Source organism: Perca fluviatilis, chromosome 16 (genome assembly GCF_010015445.1).
Source record: "Perca fluviatilis chromosome 16, GENO_Pfluv_1.0, whole genome shotgun sequence".
In the NCBI taxonomy this organism is placed as follows: Eukaryota; Metazoa; Chordata; class Actinopteri; order Perciformes; family Percidae; genus Perca; species Perca fluviatilis.
The window spans coordinates 4,631,177-4,640,596 of record NC_053127.1 but is presented as its reverse complement, the minus strand read 5'-3'; the positions used below and the strand labels follow the sequence as shown (position 1 = coordinate 4,640,596).

At 46.9% G+C, this 9,420-nt stretch overlaps 1 protein-coding gene and 1 long non-coding RNA gene across 2 annotated transcripts in view; one reads left to right on the top strand and one right to left on the bottom strand.

The window, feature by feature from the left end:
• LOC120544555 (E3 ubiquitin-protein ligase Siah2-like) overlaps positions 1-9,420 on the top strand; it is a gene marked incomplete at its 3' end in the record, with an annotated part of 540,100 nt that overhangs the window by 181,276 nt on the left and 349,404 nt on the right.
• LOC120544587 lies at positions 1,755-4,415 on the bottom strand. The gene is made up of 3 exons (XR_005636520.1): positions 4,358-4,415; positions 4,088-4,111; positions 1,755-2,006 (listed from the first exon to the last, which is right to left on the bottom strand). It is a non-coding gene; the product is annotated as an uncharacterized LOC120544587 (long non-coding RNA).

Here is a 9,420-nt window from a genome sequence, read left to right as displayed (position 1 = left end):
CAGCACGCCCAGAATGCACCTGAACACACCTCCCTGTAAGACCAGCACGCCCAGAATGCACCTGAACACACCTCCCTGTAAGACCGCACGCCCAGAATGCACCTGAACACACCTCCCGGTAAGACCAGCGCCCCAGAATGCACCTGAACACACCTCCCTGTAAGACCAGCGCCCAGAATGCACCTGAACACACCTCCCTGTAAGACCAGCACGCTTAATGACTGGCACCCCCCCCAAACACACGCCCCAGAATGCACCTGAACACACCTCCCTGTAAGACCGGCACGCCCAGAATGCACCTGAACACACCTCCCTGTAAGACCAGCACGCCCAGAATGCACCTGAACACACCTCCCTGTAAGACCGGCACGCCCAGAATGCACCTGAACACACCTCCCTGTAAGATAGGAGCCCTAAGGCTGCAACTTACAATTATTTTCACAATTGTTTAATCTGTGGATTACTTTCTGCATTGAAGTGCCCATATTATGAAACAAAATCACTGGGAGTTATTTTGTGTCTCTGGTGCTCCCACACGCATACAAACTTTTAAAAACCGACCGAAGTTGGAGAAACAGCTAGCTAGCTCATGTAGTCCTTACCTAGCTAGCTCATGTAGTCTTACCTAGCTACTGAGCATGTAGTCCTTACATAGCTACTGAGCATGTAGTCTTACCTAGCTACTGAGCATGTAGTCTTACCTAGCTACTGAGCATGTAGTCTTACCTAGCTACTGGTCTTACCTAGCTACTGGTCTTACCTAGCTACTGAGCATGTAGTCTTACCTAGCTACTGGTCTTACCTAGCTACTGGTCTTACCTAGCTACTGGTCTTACCTAGCTACTGGTCTTACCTAGCTACTGAGCATGTGCGACTGATAACAAAGATGTTACAGCAGTGAGAGGTCTCACTCTGTAGGTAAAACAGAGACCTGAACACAGGGTGAAAAGAGGAGCTGCAGCAGTGTGCAGTACAACAAAAATATGGTGTTTTTAGATAATTAAACCATGTAAACCTATTCTGATACAACCTTAAAATTACAATTATGAACCTGAAAATGAGCATAATATGGGCGCTTTAATGCATTAGTTGTTTGGCCTTTAAAATATCACAACATCGGCCATCTTTCTGTCAAATGTGTCAAAAAAACTCTTAAAATGTAATATACACATACATTATTTTTTATAATACCTAACAGGTCCCGAAACAAGTTTTTGTTGTTTTTTTAATTCAAACTATCTAAATTGGTAAACATATGTAGGGAGATTAAGGGCACTATGAAGTGATTTAGCTCAAATGTATTGAAATTTAAAGTCAGGAAAAAAACCCAAACATGAAACTAAACAAGTCAAAATCTAATAAAATTAAAACTAATTTCAAAAGAAATTACATTCCTGATTGAAACGTACGAACGCGTGATGCCGTTTTTGGTAAAAGGGCTGTTGTTATAGCAACAATAGATGCTCTGGGCTTCTTTTTGGAAAAACCAAAAAATTTAAAACGTTTTTTTTTTATTATTATTTTAATGTTGAATTTTTTTTTATTCTGAATTCATGAATTTAGAAAAAAATGAAAAATAAAAAGGTGAAAAAAAAAAAAAAAAAATACATGATTTAAATTCATAAATATTCAGTGCTGGAAATCCAATGGCTTTTTAATTTGAAAAAAAAAAAATCCAGTGAAATAGAGTTACTTCGAAACAGTATAGCTGTTGTCATAGCAACTTAACACGCTCTCGGCTGCTTTTTTAAAAATTTTTTAACTGCAAACGTTCGATATAGTCAACTTTTTCTTAACAAAAAGGACGCCAAGCGGGGAACATAGCCTTCAAGCCTTTAGTTACGTTTTAGTTAAACCTCAAAAGGGCGGGAAAACCCAGCATTGATGTAATTGATGATGATGATGATGATGATGATGATGATGATGATGATGATGATGATCCTTGTCCCCGGACCCATTGGGCAACGCTGCTGTACGAACCAAGTGGACCCGTGAAGAACTCTTAGCTGTGTTAAAGTAAAAAAATGAACCTGTCAGGACTTTTATTTTGAAAATCTCCTCTCAGACTGTGAATCAGCTGAGAGCTCAACATGTGTGTGTGTGTGTGTGTGTGTGTGTGTCAGCACTGATCTTTGTTGTGTGTTCGTAGAGAGAACTCTACCTCTGTCACTTCTACGCACAGTTTGATTCCAGCGGCACCTAGTGGACGGTAGAGGAACTGCAGCTGATTTTTATATTTCACCTGCTGTGTGTGTGTGTGTGTGTGTGTGTGTGTGTGTGTGTGTGTGTGTGTGTGTGTGTGTGTCTGGCCTTTAGCTTCGTTAGCGTACTGTCGTCGGTACTGTACCTACTCGCACACTTTCAAACACTTAAGTTTTAAGTATATCGTGTAGGTAACGCCAAAAAGTCCGTGCACTGAAAGTACCAGGATGACCTCCCTAAAAACAATCAAAAAGTTCAGCGTGGAACGATGGGCGCTACTCGCACTAAACGGGCGCCATCTGGACTACAAAGTGGAAATGGGGAGGGACCAAGGGACCTTGACCGGCATGCTGATTGGACGAACGCGTCAACGTGGGTCTGGCTGCTCCCGAATTTCAAAATCGAGCCTATAATGCGCGAGCCTCGTTCGGAAAATACGATCTCCTATTTTTACGATAACAGTTCGTTTCGTGTTTCTGACGACATTTTAAGTGAGAAATAGGCCGAATATGTCTCGGTTTCTTTCGATCGACGAAGACTTTCGTCACATTTTGAGAGCCGAGCCGAACGCCGCTCGTTTCCGGTAAGTGTTTTAACGTAACCGTTCCTTTTGGGACGACGCTAGCCGTCGATAGCGGGCGCTACGGCAGGAAGTGGTCAGCGCACGTTAGCGTTGTAACTGACGGAAGTGTGCGGAATCCAGACTGTAAAGTGCCGTACGTACGACGCGCCAATTTCGCATGCCGTTGTTGCGTGTTATCGAGACGCATAATCGCTGTTCAGCGTGTTTGTCAACGCCATTCGGGCCGCCATTAACCTACATTACGTGTGAATTGTCGCCGTAGCGACGAGTATGAAAGGGTGTAAGTCCACAGAGAGATGTTGGATTGAGTGGTGGAGGGGTAGAACCCAGGAGAGCTGGGTTTACCTCCAGCCTGTGGTGTTATTCAACGTTTTATTTTTGTAAATTATTATTTTTTTTTAAGCGCTTCCCCCAATGTTTCTGATCCTAAACCCAACCGTTTATTGTTTCCCTAACCGTGCGTACACACCGCTACCGACAGTAAGTAAGTACACACAGTAAGCGTGTGACTTGGTCACCGTTGTGTTTTTATTTTTCGTGTTTTTGTCACTTTTTTGCTTTTTTTTTTTTTTTTTACACGCGTGACGTTATTCTCGCGATGGTACGGCACGTTCTCGCGATAAGACGCCACGTGGCTCAGACTGAGCTCATGAATTGGCTTATGTATGACACGCCAATTCGTATGCCGTTTTGGCATGTTATCAAGACGCATAATCGCATTTTAGCGTGTATATCAACGATAATCGGCCGCCATTGAGCTATATTTCCAGTGAATTCTCGCCGTAGCGAGTACTATAAAACCAGTAGGTTGGTTAATGAACTAATACGTCGGTGTGGCCGACAGGTAAAACACAGGACTTTCACCCGGGAGAGCCGAGTTCGCGACCCGCTTGTAGCGATTTTTGAGCCGTTTTTTTATTTTTTTATTTTTTAGTTTTTTTTAAGTCTTCCCCAATATTTCTTTCCTAAACCCAACCGTTTATTGTTTTCCTAAGCGTGTTTTTGTCACTGTTTTGTTACCAAAGCCTTTCCCTGTGTTCTTTTCCTAAAGCCAACCATTTTTTTTTTTTTTTTTAACAGGCGTGTGACGTTCTCGCGATAGTACGTCGCGTTCTCGCGATAGTACGTCGCGTTCTCGCGATAACACGCAACATGGCGAGGCCACGAGGTGGGTATGTTTACATCTGCTGTATACAACCTAGGCATACACGTGGATAGCTCAAAATGCGAACAGAAAACACCCATTTTGCTTTAGGAAAAATGCTTTGTGCTAAGCTAGGCTAACCACCATCCTGGACCTACCTCGGTGCCGGAGGTGAAGCCGATCTGAAAAGAAGAAGAGAAGAAGAAGAATTCACTTTTTTTCATGTCTGTGTTTCCTTAAAACAATAAAAATAAGTTTGAAGTGTTGTAATGAAAATGTGATAATTTAAGTAACTAATGAAATAAAGTCAAAACAACTGTTGTCTGTTTCATCAGCGCAACAAGACTACACTGTGACGCCTCGTACCTCACGTTAACACTCCGTAGCATAAAGATAGGCAAACGATTGGTCATAGCCACGAGACTTACCGTCAAGGGTTAGAGGTTGCCAGGTTGAGGGTTAGAGGTTGCCAGGTTGAGGGTTACGGGTTGCCAGGTTGAGGGTTAGAGGTTGTCAGGTTGAGTGTTATAGGTTGCCAGGTTGAGAGTTAGAGGTTGCCAGGTTGAGAGTTAGAGGTTGCCAGGTTGAGGGTTAGAGGTTGCCAGGTTGAGAGTTACAGGTGGCCAGGTTGAGGGTTAGAGGTTGCCAGGTTGAGAGTTAGAGGTTGCCAGGTTGAGGGTTAGAGGTTGCCAGGTTGAGGGTTACAGGTGGCCAGGTTGAGGGTTATAGGTTGCCAGGTTGAGAGTTACAGGTGGCCAGGTTGAGGGTTAGAGGTTGCCAGGTTGAGAGATACAGTTTGCCAGGTTGAGGGTTATAGGTTGCCAGGTTGAGAGTTACAGGTGGCCAGGTTGAGGGTTAGAGGTTGCCAGGTTGAGAGTTACAGTTTGCCAGGTTGAGGGTTATAGGTTGCCAGGTTGAGGGTTACAGGTGGCCAGGTTGAGGGTTATAGGTTGCCAGGTTGAGAGTTACAGGTGGCCAGGTTGAGGGTTATAGGTTGCCAGGTTGAGAGTTACAGGTGGCCAGGTTGAGGGTTAGAGGTTGCCAGGTTGAGAGTTAGAGGTTGCCAGGTTGAGGGTTATAGGTTGCCAGGTTGAGAGTTAGAGGTTGCCAGGTTGAGGGTTAGAGGTTGCCAGGTTGAGAGTTATAGGTTGCCAGGTTGAGAGTTACAGGTTGCCAGGTTGAGGGTTACAGGTTGCCAGGTTGAGGGTTATAGGTTGCCAGGTTGAGGGTTATAGGTTGCCAGGTTGAGGGTTACAGGTTGCCAGGTTGAGGGTTACAGGTTGCCAGGTTGAGTGTTAGAGGTTGTCAGGTTGAGGGTTACAGGTTGCCAGGTTGAGGGTTACAGGTTGCCAGGTTGAGACTTATAGGTTGCCAGGTTGAGAGTTACAGGTGGCCAGGTTGAGGGTTATAGGTTGCCAGGTTGAGGGTTATAGGTTGTCAGGTTGAGTGTTAGAGGTTGTCAGGTTGAGAGTTATAGGTTGCCAGGTTGAGGGTTACAGGTTGCCAGGTTGAGTGTTAGAGGTTGTCAGGTTGAGGGTTACAGGTTGCCAGGTTGAGGGTTACAGGTTGCCAGGTTGAGAGTTAGAGGTTGCCAGGTTGAGAGTTACAGGTGGCCAGGTTGAGGGTTATAGGTTGCCAGGTTGAGGGTTATAGGTTGTCAGGTTGAGTGTTAGAGGTTGTCAGGTTGAGTGTTAGAGGTTGCCAGGTTGAGAGTTATAGGTTGCCAGGTTGAAGGTTACAGGTTGCCAGGTTGAGGGTTATAGCTTGCCAGGTTGAAGGTTATAGGTTGCCAGGTTGAGGGGTATAGGTTGCCAGGTTGAGAGTTACAGGTTGAGGGTTAGAGGTTGCCAGGTTGAGTGTTACAGGTTGCCAGGTTGCCAGGTTGAGTGTTAGAGGTTGTCAGGTTGAGGGTTACAGGTTGCCAGGTTGAGGGTTACAGGTTGCCAGGTTGAGTGTTAGAGGTTGTCAGGTTGAGTGTTAGAGGTTGCCAGGTTGAGAGTTATAGGTTGTCAGGTTGAGGGTTACAGGTTGCCAGATTGAGGGTTATAGGTTGCCAGGTTTAGTGTTAGAGGTTGTCAGGTTGAGGGTTACAGGTTGTCAGGTTGAGTGTTTAGAGGTTGCCAGGTTGAGGGTTACAGGTTGTCAGGTTGAGGGTTACAGGTTGCCAGGTTGAGGGTTAAAGGTTGCCAGGTTGAGAGTTACAGGTGGCCAGGTTGAGAGTTACAGGTTGAGGGTTACAGGTTTCCAGGTTTAGAGTGAGAGGTTGCCAGGTTGAGGGTTATAGGTTGCCAGGTTGAGGGTTAGAGGTTGCCAGGTTGAGGGTTAGAGGTTGCCAGGTTGAGGGTTATAGGTCGCCGTTGAGGCTACAGTTGCCGTGCCGTTGAGGGTTACAGGTTGCCAGATTGAGGGTTACAGGTTGCCAGATTGAGGGTTACAGGTTGCCAGGTTGAGAGTTATAGGTTGCCAGGTTGAGGGTTATAGGTTGCCAGGTTGAGGGTTATAGGTTGCCAGGTTGAGAGTTACAGGTTGCCAGGTTGAGGGTTACAGGTTGCCAGATTGAGGGTTACAGGTTGCCAGATTGAGGGTTACAGGTTGCCAGGTTGAGAGTTAGAGGTTGCCAGGTTGAGAGTTACAGGTGGCCAGGTTGAGGGTTATAGGTTGCCAGGTTGAGTGTTAGAGGTTGTCAGGTTGAGTGTTACAGGTTGTCAGGTTGAGTGTTAGAGGTTGTCAGGTTGAGTGTTAGAGGTTGCCAGGTTGAGAGTTATAGGTTGCCAGGGTTGAAGGTTACAGGTTGCCAGGTTGAGGGTTATAGCTTGCCAGGTTGAAGGTTATAGGTTGCCAGGTTGAGGGGTATAGGTTGCCAGGTTGAGAGTTACAGGTTGAGGGTTACAGGTTGCCAGGTTGAGAGTTATAGGTTGCCAGGTTGAGGGTTATAGGTTGCCAGGTTGAGGGTTACAGGTTGCCAGGTTGAGAGTTAGAGGTTGCCAGGTTGAGAGTTACAGGTGGCCAGGTTGAGGGTTACAGGTTGCCAGGTTGAGAGTTAGAGGTTGCCAGGTTGAGAGTTACAGGTGGCCAGGTTGAGGGTTATAGGTTGCCAGGTTGAGTGTTAGAGGTTGTCAGGTTGAGTGTTACAGGTTGTCAGGTTGAGTGTTAGAGGTTGTCAGGTTGAGTGTTAGAGGTTGCCAGGTTGAGAGTTATAGGTTGCCAGGTTGAAGGTTACAGGTTGCCAGGTTGAGGGTTATAGCTTGCCAGGTTGAAGGTTATAGGTTGCCAGGTTGAGGGGTATAGGTTGCCAGGTTGAGAGTTACAGGTTGAGGGTTAGAGGTTGCCAGGTTGAGTGTTACAGGTTGCCAGGTTGCCAGGTTGAGTGTTAGAGGTTGTCAGGTTGAGGGTTACAGGTTGCCAGGTTGAGGGTTACAGGTTGCCAGGTTGAGTGTTAGAGGTTGTCAGGTTGAGTGTTAGAGGTTGCCAGGTTGAGAGTTATAGGTTGTCAGGTTGAGGGTTACAGGTTGCCAGATTGAGGGTTATAGGTTGCCAGGTTTAGTGTTAGAGGTTGTCAGGTTGAGTGTTAGAGGTTGCCAGGTTGAGAGTTATAGGTTGTCAGGTTGAGGGTTACAGGTTGTCAGGTTGAGTGTTTAGAGGTTGCCAGGTTGAGGGTTACAGGTTGTCAGGTTGAGGGTTACAGGTTGCCAGGTTGAGTGTTTAGAGGTTGCCAGGTTGAGTGTTAGAGGTTGTCAGGTTGAGTGTTACAGGTTGCCAGGTTGAGGGTTACAGGTTGCCAGGTTGAGTGTTAGAGGTTGTCAGGTTGAGGGTTACAGGTTGCCAGGTTGAGGGTTACAGGTTGCCAGGTTGAGGTTAGAGGTTGTCAGGTTGAGGGTTACAGGTTGCCAGGTTGAGGGTTACAGGTTGCCAGGTTGAGTGTTAGAGGTTGTCAGGTTGAGGGTTACAGGTTGCCAGGTTGAGGGTTACAGGTTGCCAGGTTGAGTGTTAGAGGTTGTCAGGTTGAGTGTTAGAGGTTGTCAGGTTGAGGGTTACAGGTTGCCAGGTTGAGGGTAAGCCTTGCCAGGTTGAGTGTTAGAGGTTGTCAGGTTGAGGGTTGCAGTTTTCCCAGGTTGAGGGTTACAGGTTGCCAGGTTGAGAGTTTACCGGTGAGGGTTACAGGTTGCCAGGTTGAGGGTTACAGGTTGCCAGGTTGAGGGTTAAAGGTTGCCAGGTTGAGGGTTATAGGTTGCCAGGTTGAGGGTTATAGGTTGCCAGGTTGAGAGTTTACAGGTTGAGGGTTACAGGTTGCCAGGTTGAGGGTTACAGGTTGCCAGGTTGAGGGTTAAAGGTTGCCAGGTTGAGAGTTACAGGTGGCCAGGTTGAGAGTTACAGGTTGAGGGTTACAGGTTTCCAGGTTTAGAGTGAGAGGTTGCCAGGTTGAGGGTTATAGGTTGCCAGGTTGAGGGTTAGAGGTTGCCAGGTTGAGGGTTAGAGGTTGCCAGGTTGAGAGTTACAGGTGGCCAGGTTGAGAGTTATAGGTTGCCAGGTTGAGAGTTACAGGTTGCCAGGTTGAGGGTTACAGGTTGCCAGGTTGAGGGTTAGAGGTTGCCAGGTTGAGGGTTATAGGTTGCCAGGTTGAGATTTAGAGGTTGCCAGGTTGAGAGTTACAGGTGGCCAGGTTGAGTGTTACAGGTGTCCAGGTTGCCAGGTTGAGTGTTACAGGTTGTCAGGTTGAGGGTTACAGGTTGTCAGGTTGAGGGTTACAGGTTGCCAGGTTGAGGGTTACAGGTTGCCAGGTTACCAGGTTGAGGGTTAGAGGTTACCAGGTTGAGGGTTAGAGGTTACCAGGTTGAGGGTTAGAGGTTGCCAGGTTGAGTGTTACAGGTTGCCAGGTTGAGTGTTAGAGGTTACCAGGTTGAGTGTTAGAGGTTGTCAGGTTGAGTGTTAGAGGTTGCCAGGTTGAGGGTTACAGGTTGCCAGGTTGAGTGTTACAGGTTGCCAGGTTGAGTGTTAGAGGTTACCAGGTTGAGGGTTACAGGTTGCCAGGTTGAGTGTTAGAGGTTGTCAGGTCGAGTGTTAGAGGTTGTCAGGTTGAGGGTTAGAGGTTACCAGGTTGAGGGTTAGAGGTTGCCAGGTTGAGTGTTAGAGGTTACCAGGTTGAGGGTTAGAGGTTACCAGGTTGAGGGTTAGAGGTTACCAGGTTGAGGGTTAGAGGTTACCGGGTAAGGGTTAGAGGTTACCAGGTTGAGGGTTACAGGTTGCCAGGTTGAGTGTTAGAGGTTGTCGGGCGAGTGTTAGAGGTTGCGCCAGGTTGAGGGTTAGAGGTTACCAGGTTGAGTGTTAGAGGTTGCCAGGTTGAGGGTTACAGGTTGCCAGGTTGAGTGTTAGAGGTTACCAGGTTGAGGGTTAGAGGTTGCCAGGTTGAGTGTTAGAGGTTGCCAGGTTGAGTGTTAGAGGTTGCCAGGTTGAGGGTTACAGGTTGCCAGGTTGAGGGTTAGAGGTTACCAGG